A 17,895-nucleotide genomic window follows, 5' to 3' on the forward strand; every position below is an offset into this window, starting at 1 on the left:
TGGCTTAACTTCTTCAAATGAAGAACCGTTGCATAATTTCCAAACAAATTAGATTGCTCATGTCGTAGAAGATCTCCGAGAAAGCATTAGCGTATTTTAAAATTCCCGGTTTTCTTCATTTTGAATGACTCGACTTTTGCACAGAGAGGATATCCTTTAATATCTTCCCATGCGATTCGGTGTGTGAGAACACGGCCGTTTCTTTGGGGGAATGGCCGTGTGCTCTCTGAAGGGGAGGCCTGCGACCTGGGCTGCAAACCAGGCGCTTATTGCTGTGGTTCCTGAGGGTGCCCAGCACCTCTTGCTCAGACAGGGTAAACCGAGCCCTGCTGTTCCCTGCAGAAGGCACAGCCCAGCGATGAATGAACTCTAGCATTGCCATTTCAAAAGAAAAAAGAATTCTTAACCAAAACCAAACCTCCTCCTCCTCTTCATCCACGTGACTGCGTAAATAATCCCAGAGCAGCCTGAGTACGGTGAAGTTCAGCCCTTCTGTGCGTGTTTCTTATTTTACTCTGGTCTGTGCCACAAGTGTGGTCCTGTGGTTCCTGTCAGAGAGGGAGGAAGAGCCTGGTTAGTGCAAAATAATGTTCCTATTTGCTGGCTGAAGGAGGGAGGGAAAAAAAATCTTTCATTCATAGTACTTTGTTTATCGTGTAAACTGGCTCCAGTAATGGCTGCGTCCTGGATGTAATAAGATAAAGTGACAGCATCTTAAACACTGGCAACATAGGCATTCCTCAGGCAAGGCATGGACAATGCGGGCTCCCACCTCGCACCCGAGGGAGCATGTTAGAGGCTTTATCTTGGACATCTGGCAGATCTTAGGCTGCGGTACTTGCTTTAGAAAGAACGAGGTAAGTTTGTGGCGCGGGAAAATAGTGCTGGCTTGCGCCTCTTTCTTTATTGGTTAAGTTAGCAGTCTGAAGAAGGCAGATGTTATCATTTTCAGGGTCACTGCTTCAGGAATCCATTATCTGTGTGTTTACATCACATTGAAAGAGGAAAGCAGACCACAGTGTTGAAAGCACAGAAAGTGAGTTTTCCCTTCAGTGGAATGCACTGTGTTGACTTCTAAAAAATCTTGCAGTGCTCTCCCGAAGTGTAGTGCAATTTCCTCTAACAAAAGAGATAAAATGCAGTGACTTCTGCAAGCATGAGGAGGGACTTTGCAGTAGCCCATCTTTAGCTGTTTATTCACATTGCAGAGAGGGCAGACAGGCTTGAAAAATAGTGCTGCAAATGATCTTGTTCAGGGTGGAGCTTAGGTACAGGAAATGTTTGAAATTATGCACTAGATACTCCATGAAATGCTAAATAACCCTACAAAATACTGTGTGCTGTGAAGGGAGTGGCTTCACTCTGCTGACACACAAGGCATCTTTCCTTGGATTAATGGCTCTTTGTCTGAAGAATATCTAAAAAGCCATTAATTCACCATTTGAGGTGACTCTTATCCTCTTGCTAGAAGGCCCTGGTGAACACACTGCGTGTTGCTCAGTGCATCCAGACTCGGAGCCAGCAGCGATGAGCTGAATATATGTAATATTTTGACATTACATATTTATCACCGGTTTTTCCCTTTTCATTGTGGCGGTGTACAAACAAGTAAGAGCGGAGATGTTTCAAACGTTCTTCAGTCTGTGCTAAGAAGTACCATTGAGGCTTTCCACAGCTTTGCACTAGATTATAGCAAAACACTGTTCAGATTTAGTGAAGGCTGTGAGTTTTCTTGACATCATAAGCGATCACCTGGGCACACCTACATTCCACCTCTTCTAAATGCTGTGCAGTGACGTGTGTAAGGAAACTCTGTTGTTCAACTTGATGGTGATCGTGGAGTGTTTAAAGCAGGTTTTCCAGCCTCGTCCCCCTGGGTTGTGAAGCTGGCGCGAGTTGTGGGGCTCCATGTGCACCCGGGCAGGGTCACCTTGCAGGAGATTCCCACTCCCCTCTGCCTGGAGGGGCTGCAGTGGAGCAGCGTGAGGCAGGAGACGCTGCTGCAGTGAATCCAGCCTGGCTGCTGGCAAATGAAGCCCTGAAGTCCTGTGCATGATAATCGAGAAGTTGAGCGTACTCAGTCCTTACACTGGTGAGGATGTCAGCAAAATGCTTTAGCAAGTTCTGTTTCCTTTATTTCCAGTAAGTTCTTATTCTTGTTAGTTCGCCCAGTCCTGGAATGATAAGTGAGAGATGGTATCAGCTGTTGCTCTCACATCAGAGCTAGGAGTGGAGTTCTGGCTCTCATGGCCGCTTGTGCAGTAGGAAGGGACGGTGTCGTGGGGCTGGAGTAACTCTCTGCCAGTGAGGACAGGACCCCAAAACCTGTTTGTGGAAAATGCATCGTGCAGGGTACATCAGCAGAGAAAATTTGTCCTGCTCAGTTGAGGAATTAAATGAAAAGCAAACCAAGTAAGTTGCAGTTACTAACCCAGGCTGTCACCTGTGCTGCATTAGTGTGGCTGGATCCTGGGGATTGGTTTGGTGGGAAGAGGTTAACGCGAGGCAGGAATTTGGAAGTGGATCCCTGCGGCTGTATCGCGGTCCCCAGCAAAGGGGAGTGTCAGTGCCACAGGGCAGCCCTGGCCAGCCCGAGAGGAGAGGAGAGGAGAGGCGGCTGTTGTATCAGCCCGGCTTCCCCGCCTCACAGGACAGTGTGGTGCTGAGTAACATTGCTGGCGATTCATAGCGCGGTCACTTTATCAGCTCCCGCAGCGTAATTGCGAAGTTGGGTCTCGGCTCTAAGGCTGTGCCCTAGGTGTGAAATTTCCAGGGGTAATTCCAAATGTAAAATCCTGGGGGATGGGGTGAGCTAGATGTGTGCTCCTGATAAATCCCCAGCTTTCAAAGGAGCTCTGATGGGTGGGACTTCTCCAGTTTGTTTATTTTTTTCATGTCGCATTTCGGATTAGAAACTGTTCGTGTTTAGTGGGAGCCTGGTGTGTTTTTGCCTGACTGGAAGTGCTTTGAGCCGTGTTAGAAATACAGCGTGTTTCAAAAAGATGGACCCAATTTCAAAGCATAGTGATTTCAAATGGAGTCTTTTTGAAACACCCTGTAGTGTGGTTTGAAAAACTTGACCCGTAATGCAGTGGCCAGTGGCAGAAGCCTGTAGGAAAGGTGGGCTGTCTCTGCCGTCAGAGGTGTTTAAGCTGGCTGTAGATCAACTCTAAACTCTGTTTCATGGGGCTGAAAGACTGGCTGTGGCTACACAGCACTGCATGCACCGGGGAACAAAATGCGAGAGTATCTGGGTGTCTGGGGCAGAGCCCTTGCTCTGATACCGGGAGAGCCCCTCGGCTCTGCAATCCTTTGATCTGCAATGACCCGAGCAGGTTTGGTCCGGGTTCCAGTTTGGCATACAAAGGGACACGCTGTTTCTATTTTCAAGTGGCCACTGATAATCAGCTTCGATAATATGGGGGTCCGTATGCATAGATGGGGAGATCTGCTCTTCCCAGGAGGCTCTCAAGTGCTGTGGGTGCCCTTTGAAAGCCATTTTGCACACCCGCCTTCCTCCTTGCAGGATTCAGCTTCTGCAGGATTTGGGTCTCTTGCGAGCAGTGACCTGCATAGCCACGGGCGGTCATTAGTGAACTGAAGGGCATCCTACTTTGTCTACCAAATTGGTCCCTGGCATTTCTTGTCATGGTAATTTCTGTTAAAGGTAATATGCGGGAAGCCTGAATTTCATTCCAGATGAAATGTGCCTGCTTTACATGGATTTATTTTGTTTTCCACCCTCTCAGACCCACTGAAGTTGCAAACGTATTCACATTCCTGTGCCAGTTTTTGCTTGATTTTCTGCGGTGTGCAGCCGCTCCAAAGCCCGTGTGTGTCACAGTCTCTGCTTTCGCTGGGCACGGGAGCACAAGCTCTGTCAGATTTGCACAGAGTTTTAAGCGATCTCAAATGCAGTGTTTTGAATATACATTTCTCCACACTTTCACATTTTTTACCGAGATGCTGTATAGCAAAGCCGTGGAAGAGGGTTTTGCAGAAAGTTCTGGAATAGTTTTGTCTATGAATGATAAACTTCAAAACCACCCAGGAACCTAAAAAGAAAAAAGCATTCAAACCTTTCACTCCCATTCTCTCCCAATCCCGATACTAAAAAACCCAGAAAACTAAATCTGAGATTTTGAGGAAAACTTAACAGAAAGTTGTTGTGACAGACAGACTTCCTTTCCAAACGATGGGTGAGAAGTCAAGGCTGATGGTTTGTATTTTCCCTGTTTTCAAGGGCTATTGAGGGCAGTATGGCAACTCCATCTTCACTGCTAGAGAAACTCTTACCATGGCTCAGGATTCAGTCAGGACTGAGAAATCTCTCACTGTTAGAGAATAAACCAGATTTTGGTAATCCCACAGCTACTGAACACAACATTTTCTCCCAAATTCCTGCTTTCTTTTTCAAGAAGTTCAGAAATGTTTTTAATGTCTTCGGAATTTCCAGAAGCTTACCTTTTCTGGTAAGAAAAGAATGGGGTAAGGTGTTTCTGCTAATATGGCCAGTGTTGGTACAGTTGAAAAAGTAAACGTTTCAATTGGATTTGGCTCCTCACTGAAATAACTGTGAAAATTCACAACTCTGAGCTATTGCCTCAGGTTTTTTGTAGTCTGTTCAGTTTCTGGTTACATTATGTTTGTAATATTTGGGTTTATTTAACTGTGTGTATAAGAAACCTAATTTTAAAACAAACAGATGTCTGGGCTCTGGAGCGTAGTTTTATTTCAAAAAGGGCAATCCTGGTGCACATTTTGTGGCTCTGAATTAGTGAAGTAAACAAAGCTTGTAAGCAGCTATTTTCACGTGGGACAGTCAGGGTTTTGAATACCCTGGGGGTGATTTGTGGCCAGAGTCGGAGCGGTGACGTGACTTGGGTGATGTCCTTACCCGGTGCGCGTTCCCCGCGCGGAGGTGCCGCCGTGGGTGCTGGGGCGGGAGCTGGCCCTTTCCGTCCTGCATTGGCTGTCTCCAGTAAGCTCCGTGTCACAGCCCATCCCGGCGTTTCGTGGGCATCTCGCAGCCGCATAGGAGAACAGCTCCTCTTCCAAATATTTTTCCTATCCAAGAGCCCTATTCAAAGTGATTGTGGGTTTTGCCATTAACTTCTGTGGAAAGTGGGGCAATAAACAAAGGCTACGGACAGAGATGAAAGTGGTGATAAAAAGCCAGAACAATGGTTGGCTTTCATTCCCCGGGTCTTTCTCAATCTGTTTTGTGATTTCCTCTGTTTTCTTCTTCATTTCTTTTGTTTCTGTTTTCTGGTGATTGCATGCTTTGACCGTTAAAGTGCACGAAATGCTACCTAAACTAAGTAGAAATGGTGAAGAAAATCAACGTAGAGATTTGCAATGTGCAAATGGCCCTTTCCCATTCCCTGTACTGAAGCCTGTGCTGTCCCAGCGCAGGCTGTGGTGCTTGCTGGGTGCACCCCTTCTGCTCCCACTCTGAATTCGTGGAAGAATTCATTGAAAGAGTATTTGATTACTAACAGCTCTCAAGGGCTTTTTGTTGAAGCTGAATTGAGAAGTATTAAGTACCAGCTATTAAGTAGCAGGATATGACAACGGCATATTTTTTCCTTATGTGAAAAATGAGTTATCTTTATAGAATTAGACAGGTTTGGGAAAACTGTTACGCCAAAGATTGGGAGCTAGTCTTTGTTAACTTGGAAAACTGTGGCGAAGGTGGTTTAGAATCTACTTTGCTCTTCCCACAAGAAATCAAATCTGGAATTTCATTTGGAAATTAATATCTGGCGGATAACGGTGCTTTTCCCAGTGTCATCATCCAAGCGACGTGACGTAGTGACTCCAAAGATGAGAGTTGTTTAATAAGCATTAGGTGAACAGCTTCCCTCCCAGCTCCAAATGAACCCTGTTGGAGTAAAGGGTCATTTGAGGAGTCAGGAGCTGGTGGGTTAGTGTGCGTTCAGCAGCCGAGCGGTTTGGTGCAAGGCGGCAGCGGTGGCCTGGCGTGCACAGAACGTGCTGGGAGGAGGGACCTACTCTTAACTTGGAACGCGTCATTTCATTCACATACTGAAATTAGCACCCAAATGTAATTCTGGCCCTGCTGTTGCCCGCGATAGCCTGAATGTAACTAAAGAGGGCATGAGAACCTAAAATTAATTGCTGCTCCTAAGAATGCATATAGCCGAATCCTTGCATTTCTTTCGGAGGATGAAGGTCAAGAGGGACGGTGACCACTTTGCCGCGGAGTCTGAGGCGGCGGTGGCCGGAGAGCCCCCGTTAGCACAAAGGACGTTGTGCACTTGCTGCTGGACCCGGGGCGGCCCGCGCTGAGAGTCTCCTTTGTTGCTGGAGAACTGCTGCAGCCAAAGCACCAGGAACCGGCGGGGAGCCGCGCTGAATGCCCCTCTGTTCACCCAGAACGGAGCTGGAAGAAAAAGGCCCTTGAGTGGTGGAGGGCAGGACAGTGGAGCAGACACGCAGGCCGGCGCTGTGCCGCAGTCTGGGGACTTCACAAAGGCCTTGTGAAAGATTTGTCATTACCGAGTGGCCTTTGCATGAGATAACTGGGAATGCTGAGAATTCCATGTGCAATCAAGTGTGGTTTGTTCATAAAAATATGAGCTGGAGCTCCTGAAAGCACAGGCCCAGTTACACAGACACAACACCTGATGGGTGGTTTCCTATTGGATGTGTAATCGGTAAAATGTACAGTCCTGCGCTGTTTTTAGTAAAACTGTATTAAAGGTTTTTGGCGGGGCGGGAGGAACAGGAGATCATAAATATGATTTCTCGTTTGCAGCATTTGAATACTGGCTACGTTAGCAAACAGAGCAAGTATCATTCCAAATGGCATCGCACAGGAATCGTATTTGTTGTCCCTTGCAGAGAATGCCTTGAATATTGTCAAAATGGCCAGGTGTGTTTCCAAGGATTGCTTTTGGTTTGGGGTTGGTTGCTTTAAGTTTTCTTGTCTGTTTTAGTTCCATCAGAACTAAGTTTTCAGGTAAAGTAGCTGGAGAATTATGGACCGAAGAGAGAGGGAGGAAGGTGTGGTGGCAGGGTGCAAAAGTGATCTGCATTGGCACAGCACTCTCATCACAGGCAAGGGGTGACCTTATGCCTGCAAAGATTAAACTAAACAATGTGTTGTTACAATGAGCTGTAAGAGTTTATCTGAACAAAATAAATGCCGGCTGCCCAGATTTTTCTTGGAAAAAAACCCTGTGGTTTAATAAAGATACCTAAACTTAACGTAATGGCTTGGCAAACCCTTCAGAAAGTCGGCCAATGTGCAGAGAACTCCCTTCTCAGATAATCTGAAGCAAGGCAGCCCCGTTACAGGCAGTGGAACTGCACAAGTGTATGGTGCTGAGGGCCTCGCTCCTGCGGGTTTGTCCCTCAAATCCAGACCAGCTCCTTCATTCTTCTCAAACAACACTTTCTCTTTGGTTTCAGCTTCTTCACACTGACACCGTGTGTCGGGTTCAGCCATCCCCTTCCAAACAAACCCAAAGTCCAGTTCTTGGTGTTTGCTTTGTCCAGGCAATGTTTCCAGTTGGTGAAAATACGGTTATGATTTGTTTCCAGGAAAAAAGGAAAGGGGGAACATGGCTGTCTCCTGCAGTCAGCTAACTGTCGTTTGCTTTGGGTGATAATTCTGCATCTGGTTTAGTATCTTTCCACAGTTATTTCCAGGGAAACCAGGCTTACTCTGGTAGTGCAATGGCTGTGTTTCCAGGGCGTGTTCCTCCTTTGCAGATTGTCTGGCAATATAATGGAAGGGGCTGTTCTGAAATTGTGGATGTGACCGTACTTTCATTGCAATTTACCATGACTAATACCTGTTACAGAATGGCAATTAAGTAAGGCTCTGAATAAACAGGGGAGGTGTCTAGAAACATCAGATGTCGGTTCTATTCTGAACTTCTGACCTTGCTGTTATTCTCATGCCTACCCTACCTTTAAATGCTCAGTGTCTCGTGTTTAAATAAAAGTAATTCTTGGGACAGCAGCGTGCGCACCCGCTTCACCCTGTGCTGTGCCCCGCATGCTGGGGCTGCTGGGCGAAGCCTGGCTGGATCCAGGCTCTAATCTTGAGCCCGAGGGAGAAGGGAGGGCTATTGCGGACTATTTTAGCTCTGGCCGTGGAACTCTTTGCTCTCTCTGAGGTGAACTGCACCCCATTCCCTCTCGGTGTCTTCACGGGCTCCGCTCACCCTGTGGGGTGTGAGTTGTGTTTCATCCTGGTGGCCTCACCTCGCAGGAAGGTGTCTCGCTTCTGCTCAAGGAAGTTGTTGTAGAAAGTTGGTGATGCCTGCAGACAATTTCCTGACTGTTCCCCAGGTGACATCCTGGCCTTTGTCACTCTGCGGCTCTGCTGATGTCTGGCAGCCTCTGATAGCAGGTGATGTGCTGGTTGTGTCTGGACGGGATTGCTCAAAGCTGCTGCCTGAGTCCTTACAGAACGAGTTCACAGAATGAGACATGGAAGTTAAGACACATTTTGTCCATAAACCTGCTGCTGTTCACATATCACTAAATCCTTCTCTATCTCTCCACCAAATAAATATCTTGATAATGATGCCTGATAAGGTGTGTTATAAAATCCCGTGATATAAATCCACGTTTACTGGAACATTTAGTGACATTTGCCAGCAGGTTGATGCTGATGATGCTCTGTGCCACCTGAGAGAAGCTTATGTGTCCTCTGTGCCGGGAGCTAGTGGTGTTCCAGCCGCTTCCTCGCTGCACATACTTTTTTTCTGAATAAAATCAGCCACCAGTTGTCCTGGAGAACAGACAACGCTTAGGGACACCTAATATGTCAAGTGTTTAGCTGTGCGTGTGTCCCAGCAGCGATGGAGCGTGGTTCTGCACCGGCTCCAGACAGCTGCTCCCTCTGGGCTGGGTTGGCAAAGCTGGGCCCAGCACCTGCTGGTTGTAGCAACACAGAATAAAACAGCAGCTGAAAAGGGCTTTTCCCCGTTTTTCCAGAAGGGCTCAGATGCCGGCCGGGTGGTGTGATCTCTGCGGGGTCGGCGGGATGGCGGGGCTGTCCTTCACCTCTCCAGCCCATCCCAGCCCCGTCCAGCAGTTTGCAAGCGTACGTGTGTCAGTTTACCGACAGCCAACACCTCTTGTTTGCTGTGGTACCTCAGTCAGCTCTGCCTTCTGCTTCAGCTCCTCTTGCCAAGTGTAAAAATGTTCCCTGGGCACCAGCTGCAGGTCACTGTGGCTTCAGGAGTGCACGTAATCTGTGGAAGATGCCATAAATACATTTTCATGCCTGTGCACACGTGTGTATCTTTGTAATTTGGCTATGAAGTGTGTAAGGTGGGCATAGGCACACAGACAGCCCTAGTGCAAAGAGCCTGTTCATGTACGTAAGGCAAATGTACTATAGTTTTGTGCTTATCCAGTACCTGAATTATTTTTAATAGCATTAGTATTAAATTCACAGACAATTAGGAGCATTAATCAGACACTCAGTTTTCAGAAGTTCCTGTGCTCTGCGTTTCCTTTATTATTTGCCATATTTCGTAGTCTGTTATTTTTGTTTTTTAAACAACAACAACATCATTTCCCATTTTCAGGGAGAGGAAGGCTCAGAATATTGAGCTCACGTGCAATGTGATTGAGGCATCAGTGAAATGACTTTGGTCAGGAGTGTTTGGTGCTTCTTATATTGATCACGCTGAGCTGCTGATGTTTGGCACCAAATTTCTCAGTGTGCTGAAAATTAAAGTAGGTGCAGGTGAATTGTGGGGAGCCCTGCTGGGTAACGTCAGCAGCAGCCGCAGCCTCGGGCCCGCACAGAGCTCTGCAGTTGGCGTAGTCAGTGCCTTGCACAATCTGTACAACTCCCAAGTCTGCTTTTAAGACTAGAAAAACAAGTGGTGTTTCTGGATGCAGATACACATCGAAGCTGTTCAAAGTATAATTTTACCCAGCTAACTCCCTCAAATTTGCATCACCTTTTAAATCTCAGAGAGATCTTTGAAAGTTATTACATGGGCAGGAAATACTGTGCTGAAAAAGTATGTTTTTTCCCCTACTCTTGCATAACTCCAAAGACTAAAATGATTTTGCTTAAACATGCCGCATTGTCCCACAAAAGCAGATCAGCAAATGACCTTTGGATTGGAATCAAACAGACCAGCAGGAAAATTTTGAGGTGAGGAATTAGAATGTATATGCAACTTGTCTGGACCTCAGGAGTCCCAAGAAAGCAGGTATGACATGAAAAGATTTATTATGTTGCTGTTGTTGAAATTACCACATGGATTTATTTGAAAAAGAACTTTAATATACAGAGTGACTGATTGCAGTGTATGTGTTAAAGCTGACATAGTGGTTCAGTTTTCTGGAGCTTTTGTTCATCAGGCTCCCGGGTGAAGGCATCGGTTGTGCACATCTCGGAAGACAGCAACTCCAGGCCCTGAGCTGGAGCTCTGCATGATGGGCTTGCAGATTAGAGCCAGACAAGATTAGGGCTTTTTCCTCTAATGCTTCTTATTGGCAGTTTGTTTCAAATCTCATTAAAATTCATTCAATTTTAAAACTCCCTTCTTCCGAATAACTTTGTTATGAATACCACAGTTCCATCAGTTATAGAAGGAATTTTTATCATAATCTACAATGTTTTGATGGCTGTTATCCATTCAGTTTTCACGTTTGGGATGTAGCTGGGCCTGACCTGCCTTACCTGTGGTATCAGGGCTTTTGTTGGGCAGCCTGTGAGCGCGGCACAGCGCGACTGACTCCACAGTGCAGCAACAACAGTCAGGTACTGCGTGACCATGGAAACTGCGTGAGCTAAACACGTTGTTCAGCGAGGCTATGGAATCAGCTATTATTAATTCCTGATCGGCGCAGTGGTTGGTTAAGTACGTGTTCTTCCATTTAAAATAGTTACGTGATAATGAAAATTATAATTTAACAGCAATTAATTATAATGATAACATCTCTTAGCACTGAGATTTAATATTTTGAAAGGATTAAATCCATTCATCGTAGATTTATTTATTTTCTGTTCATGCTTTTCAGTCATTAAAGTGAAATTAGATTTAAACACGAAACCAACAAAGGTTTGGCATTTCTTTCATCTGCTCTCCTTTCTGACTGTGATGAGGTTTGTAAAGCAGCACGGTCAAAACGTACCACAGTTTGGAGCGTTCTCTCGTGTGATGCCTCAGCTGCTGCCGCAGGTGAGAGCAAAGACCCCAGAGCCCTCGAGCAGCCCTCCGTGGGATTGCACAGCAATACCGGCACTTCAGTCCTGTGGCCTGTTTCAGCTTCCTAAAACAATGCGCAGCATGTTTGTTAAAGGAAATTGCAAAGACCCCGCAAGATTGTGCGTACTCGAAATAGCGCGGTGACCTCAGGTTTGCATTGTTCTGCTGTGGGAATGTCGCCGTCAGTGTCCTGGGACGGGCCCGTGCTTTTTCCATGCTCTTTCGCATTGAGTCATTTGTCTCTTACGCAAAGGGAAAAAATGGCAACGAGTGTAAACCACTAACACCAGATCAGCCAAAAGGCATTTCTGTCCCTTTCTGTTAATGCCGACAGCACCAAGGTCCTTTTTGTGCTGTTTTTGAAAGGAAGGCCATTTGAACTCTGTACTGAATGCTCCTCGGGCCATGAAGTTATTCCTTTATTCAACTGTACTTGTGCTAGTTTGCTACAAAAGTGATTTTGTAACATCTTTCTCCAAATACAGTTTGGGGGTCAGGCCTTGGTCCTCTTTTCTCATGATGAAGCTCACTAATGTGAGTGGTTAATTGAAGATGACGGTGTGCAGAGCTGAGGACGGGTGTGGGTGCGTTTCCCAGAGCAGCGCCCAGGAGTGTTCAATAACTTCAATCATCCACTAGGAAGGTTGTGTTTCTGTAGCTGCTTTGCATTTCATACAGAAGAACAAGAAATCAGCTGGTATCCCTGAGCACCTGAAAAACCGCTGCCTGGTTATTGTTCCTGGAATGGGCTGTGTGACAGGGTGTTCTCCATTCTCATGGTGCAGGAGATCTTTACACCGTTTTACCTTCAGTTTTGCTGGAGTTAACCAAGCGGTTCACATAGCTCGTACCAGTGGAGGGACAGCTGAGCACATATTCTCTCTAAATCTGCTTCAATATGTCATTTTCGTCTTCTGAGTTCTTGCACCAGTTTAATCAGTTAAACCCTGATGACTTTTATGTTTTGTTTATCCCCTGTGGGAGTCTTTACGGAAAATTTTTGCAGATGAACATAATCGTTGTACATGAATCCAAAGCTGGCTTTCGGGAGCTTTATTTTTGTGCTGCTGACACCAAAATGCCATAAACTGGGTAAAAATAAAGACAATGAAGGGCCCTGCCCTTCCACAGCCCGTAATGCTTGGCTGGCTACCGGACATTGTTCTGTGCATCATTTCATTGTGCGAGCGAGGCTTAGCGACATCAAAGACAGAAAGCAGCAGAATTGGGTTTTCCACATGCCGCATTATGTAGCTTTCCCTTTTTTCTTTTCATTTTCAGCAGTGAAAGTAGTCACATGCCGTAATGTTTAGTGGAGAAGAGGAGATGTTTAATAGGATTTAGAAGCTGACCAGTGCTTCCTAGTAGAAGAGAATGGATTGCTGAGCACACCCCTGACTTGGGAACAATGGTGTCTGTGGAGCAGAGTCAGGAAAGCAGCAAGGATTTTGCTCCTAATGAAAATCAGCAGCTAAGCACAGCAGGAATGAAATCACCTCGTTGCTTTGTCATCTTTCACATTCGCATTCAAGTTCTTGTCTAAGTCGTGTTCGAGCATGTAGAAGCTTGGGTGTAATCTCACCAGTTTTGGTGGAGAAGTCACTGCGTGGATTACTTTGTGCCATAAAATAACCATAACAAATACATCCTGCGTGCATCAAAACCATCAGCTGCAGTCATTCCTCCGTGTTGAATTGTTCACGATGAAGGAGCTGCTTTATTTTAAAGTTCACCTGTTGTTTCTACACACAGGCCCCTGTGTTTTCTGTCCAAGATGGGTGTAAGTTTGACTCTACAGGTTTCATTCCAGGTCGTTGCTTGCCTCTGCACCTGTGTGTTCCGCACTTCTGGCTTCTACATCAAATCTATTTCTTTCCATTTTCACCAACGCCTCTTTTCAGCCCTGCCCCATGATCTGCTGCTGGAGAAAAGCAGCATCCGCTGTTAGTTTTATTGCCTTGCTACTAAAGGGGAGATAGTCCCAGGACACCTGAGTGTTCAGAGAAACTAGTTCCATTTCCTTTCACTATGGGCCTCCCCCGACTGGGTGATCCTCCCTCCTTCCATCATTTTCTTCTCTGTTGAACGATTCCGATGTATTTTAATTCAGACTCGCTGTGCATGCTTGTGCGTTGTTCTCTCTGGGCCTCTCATCAGCACAGGTATTGATACGGCATGTACGGGCACCATGTGAAAAGGCCGTGGTTTCGTGAGTGTTTTTCCAAGCAGACGTTTCTCTCCTCAGCTGGTCCAGCACAGATACACAGAGGTGCTTTTTCCCCTCTGTATTAGAATTCTGTCATGTTCAGTATCCGTCTCCTGTTGCTGTAACAAACTGTGAAGATTATCATAGTACACGGATTCGTGTTGTTACCTGATAAAATCTTGTTTGATCCCCACACTCTGGTCCCACAGCTGACCTGCCGTTCTCTCAGGCACCTTTCTCTATTGAAAAACTTCCAAGCACGGCTGGAATTTGTGAAACTGTGAATATTGCTGTCTGTTGAACTCCATATCCTCGCATCTGTGAGAAAACACAGAGTGATGTCCTGCACCCCGAAAAACCTGCAGTACTGGGGATGTTGTGCCGTGAAGGGAAGCTCTGTGTCCGTGGGCACGGTACCCAGGGTGATGATGGAGGAAATGGGATCTCAGCACCCGTGCAGCGCTCAGCCCATCTCTGCTCAGGCTGGTCAGCACCACCCTGCGTAGGGTGCACACCGGCTGTGCTTCTTGCCATAGTGGAAAAAAACAATCATTTTAAGCTGGAAAAATTACCTTCACATGGTAATTAAAAAAGGCATAAACCTGCAGGAGGCAGAAGTTTTGGAGTTGGGGGTTAAAACTCGTGTTTAATGTGCCTTGCCCAAGGTAAGACAGGGATCCCCAGGCATGGGCGATGCACAGAGCTGGCAGGACGCGGGTGCTCGAGCGCTGGGCTGTGCCAGGGCAGCGGTGCTGGGCACTCACCGCTCCTTTCAGCTGCTCCCGTCAGCTTCCCTCTTGTGCTCTAATGTCTCTTTTTTCTTCAGGAGCATTTTGGGAGCCCCCCGGGCTGTTGATGTGAGCGGGTGCAGAGGCCTGTGCATTCCGGGGCCGGCAGGAGCTCTTGCACACAGCGGTTGTTCTACCTGTGCTGGGCTGGCAGCAGTGTGTGCCAAACATATTTGCCGTTCCGTTTGAAACGGATTCAAGGTCAGTTTGTTGAAAATGTGGTTTGACCGGTCTGGAGGGGAGCAGCTCGTCTTGCAGCAGTTTTTAGCACGCGGCAGCCGCACAGGTAACCTTTGCCACGGCAGCCACGGCGCTGGGGCTGATAACGCTTTGTGGCATGTGGGAGCAGCCGCGGGGTCAGGGGGCCGCGTTCCTCCCAGCGCGCTCCCGCAGCCCTGCGTTGCAGGGCGCTTAAGACAAATTCTCCATTATTCCAGCAGAGCTCTGCTGGGCCGAGTGTGTGACAGAGGGAGGATGCTGTGGGTGACCCCTCCTCTCGCACACGGGATTCAGCGACTGACACTCTGCTCTTTCAGAAAGCTGACCACATTTTTGTCAGGATTTTTTCTCATAAATTCACAGAGGAAGGAATTACTCTTCTCAAGCAGGGAAGGGGCCAGACGCCTGCTCGTGATCCCGTCCAGCCCTGGTTTATTTGCATTTCAGTGTACAAACTCTGACTTATTTACTAAACTCCCAAACAAAGTCAGGCCTTGGTTTATCTCAGTGACAGAGCTGGGGTTTGCAAGCCACTGTACGCTAGCAGTATTGTCATGGGGCTTTCCGCATAAAGGAAATTTCCTTCCCAGTGTTGCTTCAAGATAAGTTGGATTCTCTTATTATCAATACTGCTGTTGGAGCAGCTTCCGTTTCCCTGCTGTGTGTGTTTTGCATGTTGCGCATTTCTCTTTACCCTTGGGAAACAAATGTTTTCACAAGCTGTAGGACGCTTGGAGCTCCACCCATATCCTCTAGTTTTAATTAATCTTCAAAATCTGAAACTGTGCTTTTGAAAATATGAAGGACGTTTGTCAAAATGATCACATGAGATTCATAAATAGCGCTTCAGGGCCCATTGCTGCTGTTAAATCCCTGGTATCATCACTCAGGGCTGCACCTGGCCTTAGTATGTAGGTTTTTACACAGCACTGCATGTTAAAAGAGTCATGTAGTTGAATTGTCAGAGCTGTAAGTACCGCTTTTCTGTATGTTTATTTCTTTGTCTGAAACATATAACCAAAATTCATTGGTTTTAATCCTGTGGGTGTTTTAACCTGAAACCCCAGAGCCAAAAAATACAGTTTATCAGTTTGAAAGGGTTGGTAACAGCGTTGCAAAAACCTGCAGTCGTTGTGAAACACCATGTAGAAATAATCAGGAGAGGTTTTAACACGACCAGCCCCAGCCACGCCACTTTCCAGCGGGCTTGTTTTGCTTTCCCACGTCGTGGGAACACCGGGAGCGAAGTGACGCGGGGCAAGAACGGCTGCGCCTTTCTGTCGCCGCTCATGGCAGCAGCGATGAAGTTGCTCGCACATGCAAAGGGGTGACAGCGGGCTCAGCGTGCGGAGTTAGCGCTCAAACCATCGCAGCTGCGGTCTCGGTAGAGATTTTCGCACTGGTTTTATCTGGTGGCGCGAGCAGGGAGGAGGACAAGGCTGCGGAGGATGGGTGGGGATCAGGTGAGAGGAGCGAACGCAAAAAGCCACCCAGGCCCTTCAACCTCTTGCCGTAAACAGGAAAGCGGGGACCACAGAAAGCGAGACAGAGGAACCAGGAGAGGCAGCAGCTGCCTTTGAACTAAATAAAGAATACACATAACGGCACCGAGCATCAGCTCCCAATGCACAGCGGGCCTGCAGCTAGACAGGGAGCGCCTGCAGGCGCCCTCGCCACTAATGCCATGTGGTTAGGGATGCTGAGGCAACCAGAAGGAAAAGGAAGCGCTGGAACTTTCTCAGGTTTTTTCTCCGGAGTCCCCACTGCCTGGAGAATCCACTTTGACACCCTGGGCTGTGTGGGCAGCGTGTGCAGGACGGACCCGTGTTCCCCTCCTGAAAGGGCTGCTGGAGCGCTGACCTGGCGGCTTGTGTTCAACAACAGAGATCCTAAGCTGGTATCAGTTCATACAATGGCACCAAGGTCTTCGCAGCCTGACTTGGCACGTCATGTCTTCAGTCTGTTCACATCTAGACTGCGAGCCTTCATCTTCTTTAACTAGAGCCACATGGATGTTCTTCTCCCACCCATAACTTTATCATGATCCCAAATTGGGAGGATTGTTGATAACTACAACTTTTGACCAAAGATTTTGTAATGGATGGCTTCAGGATGATAGTTGATATCATTTGGTTTTCTGTGCCCAACTCTATGTTTAGGATCCTGTCCATCCGTATTTCCCTTCAGAATGACTGTAACCGCAGGGATGTCTGAATGTTTGCTTCTGTATAGAGACCACAGTGGTTAAATGAACAAACTTGCTGAGCTGTTCTGGGGCTTGTTCAAGCTGGTGAAGGGAGATGTGGGAATTTCTGTTGGATTTTCTTTAAAAAGCATCAGCTATTGCAAAGTTTCTGTTCTGTGACCCATTTCAAGAACTAAAAGCATGGATTACTAGACAAGCAAATATGCAGATACAGCATTCCCAGGAATTTGCTATAAATAGTTAATAAAATACATATTTAAGGTTAGACACTATATTTAAATCATTACTTGGATAGACAACTATTTTTGCAAGTCAAATGCATTGGGTTTTTTCTTCTTTGGTCAAGGCTGAACAAGGGCTGTTGTTGCAGCACAGGTACGGATTGCAACACGGTAGGAGATGGTGCAGAGATCGTGTCCCGCATGTGGGCTGGTGAGAGAGAGTTGAGCAGCACACGGGAGGAACTGAAATCTCAGGGTGGGGTTTCTGCAAGCGGGCAAACGGCCGCCGAAGTCGCGCCCTGTCAGGTTCCTCCTCCTCACCACCCACCGCTCTACTAGATGATTTCTTTTCTTACTGTATTTTTTCTTTCACGTGTTTTGCAACTATCTGTTTTCTTCAGCCTCAGCCTCTTTGTTATTCCCTGTCACCAGGATGAGGCGTTCACTGCTGTCCCAACTGCTGAAACCCTGGGTAGTCACATACAAACATGGTGTTGATCTGCACCGTTAGCAGCGTTTTCTGTGCTTCAAACAATGTACTCAGAGATTTTCAGAGCTGAACTTGTTACATTTTGATTTAGGATTTACCCGTCTTCATGTCCTGTTTCTGAATGTGCCAACACCTTCAAAGAGAGTGAGGGAAGGTTTAAAAATGAAATGCATCCGCTTTCATTCCCATTCTAACTGTGGGCTTAGGAGTCCAAGTTTGAGCACCTGTGTTTTCCCAGATTGGGTCTGTAGTAGTTCCCAGCTCACCGAAGTGACTTTTTGCTCACAAGGAACGGCTTCATCCAAAGCCCTTGGCGGAAGATTTTGACCACAGAGAAGTCTGCTGTTTTCTGCCGGAGAGTTCTGGGCTTGGCAGGTCGCTGGTCCGGAGTTCCGGAATTAATGTGGACTGTGTGAGCCTGTGCATTAAGAGAGCGCTCGTAGCCAGTGTTTTAGTGCATAAACACTTGTGAAAGACTCTGGGAAGGGCAGGTGGAAAGAACTTACCTTTCTGTGGCTTTAAGTAAATGCAAGTCTACCTCAAACAGGC

At 46.9% G+C, this 17,895-nt stretch overlaps 1 protein-coding gene across 11 annotated transcripts in view; it reads left to right on the plus strand.

The window, feature by feature from the left end:
• SPTBN1 (spectrin beta, non-erythrocytic 1) overlaps window positions 1-17,895 on the plus strand; it is a 152,731-nt gene that overhangs the window by 87,676 nt on the left and 47,160 nt on the right. The gene's annotated exons all lie outside the window — the stretch shown is intronic.

This window comes from Streptopelia decaocto (genome assembly GCF_964273445.1).
Source record: "Streptopelia decaocto genome assembly, chromosome: 3".
NCBI classification, from domain to species: domain Eukaryota; kingdom Metazoa; phylum Chordata; class Aves; order Columbiformes; family Columbidae; genus Streptopelia; species Streptopelia decaocto.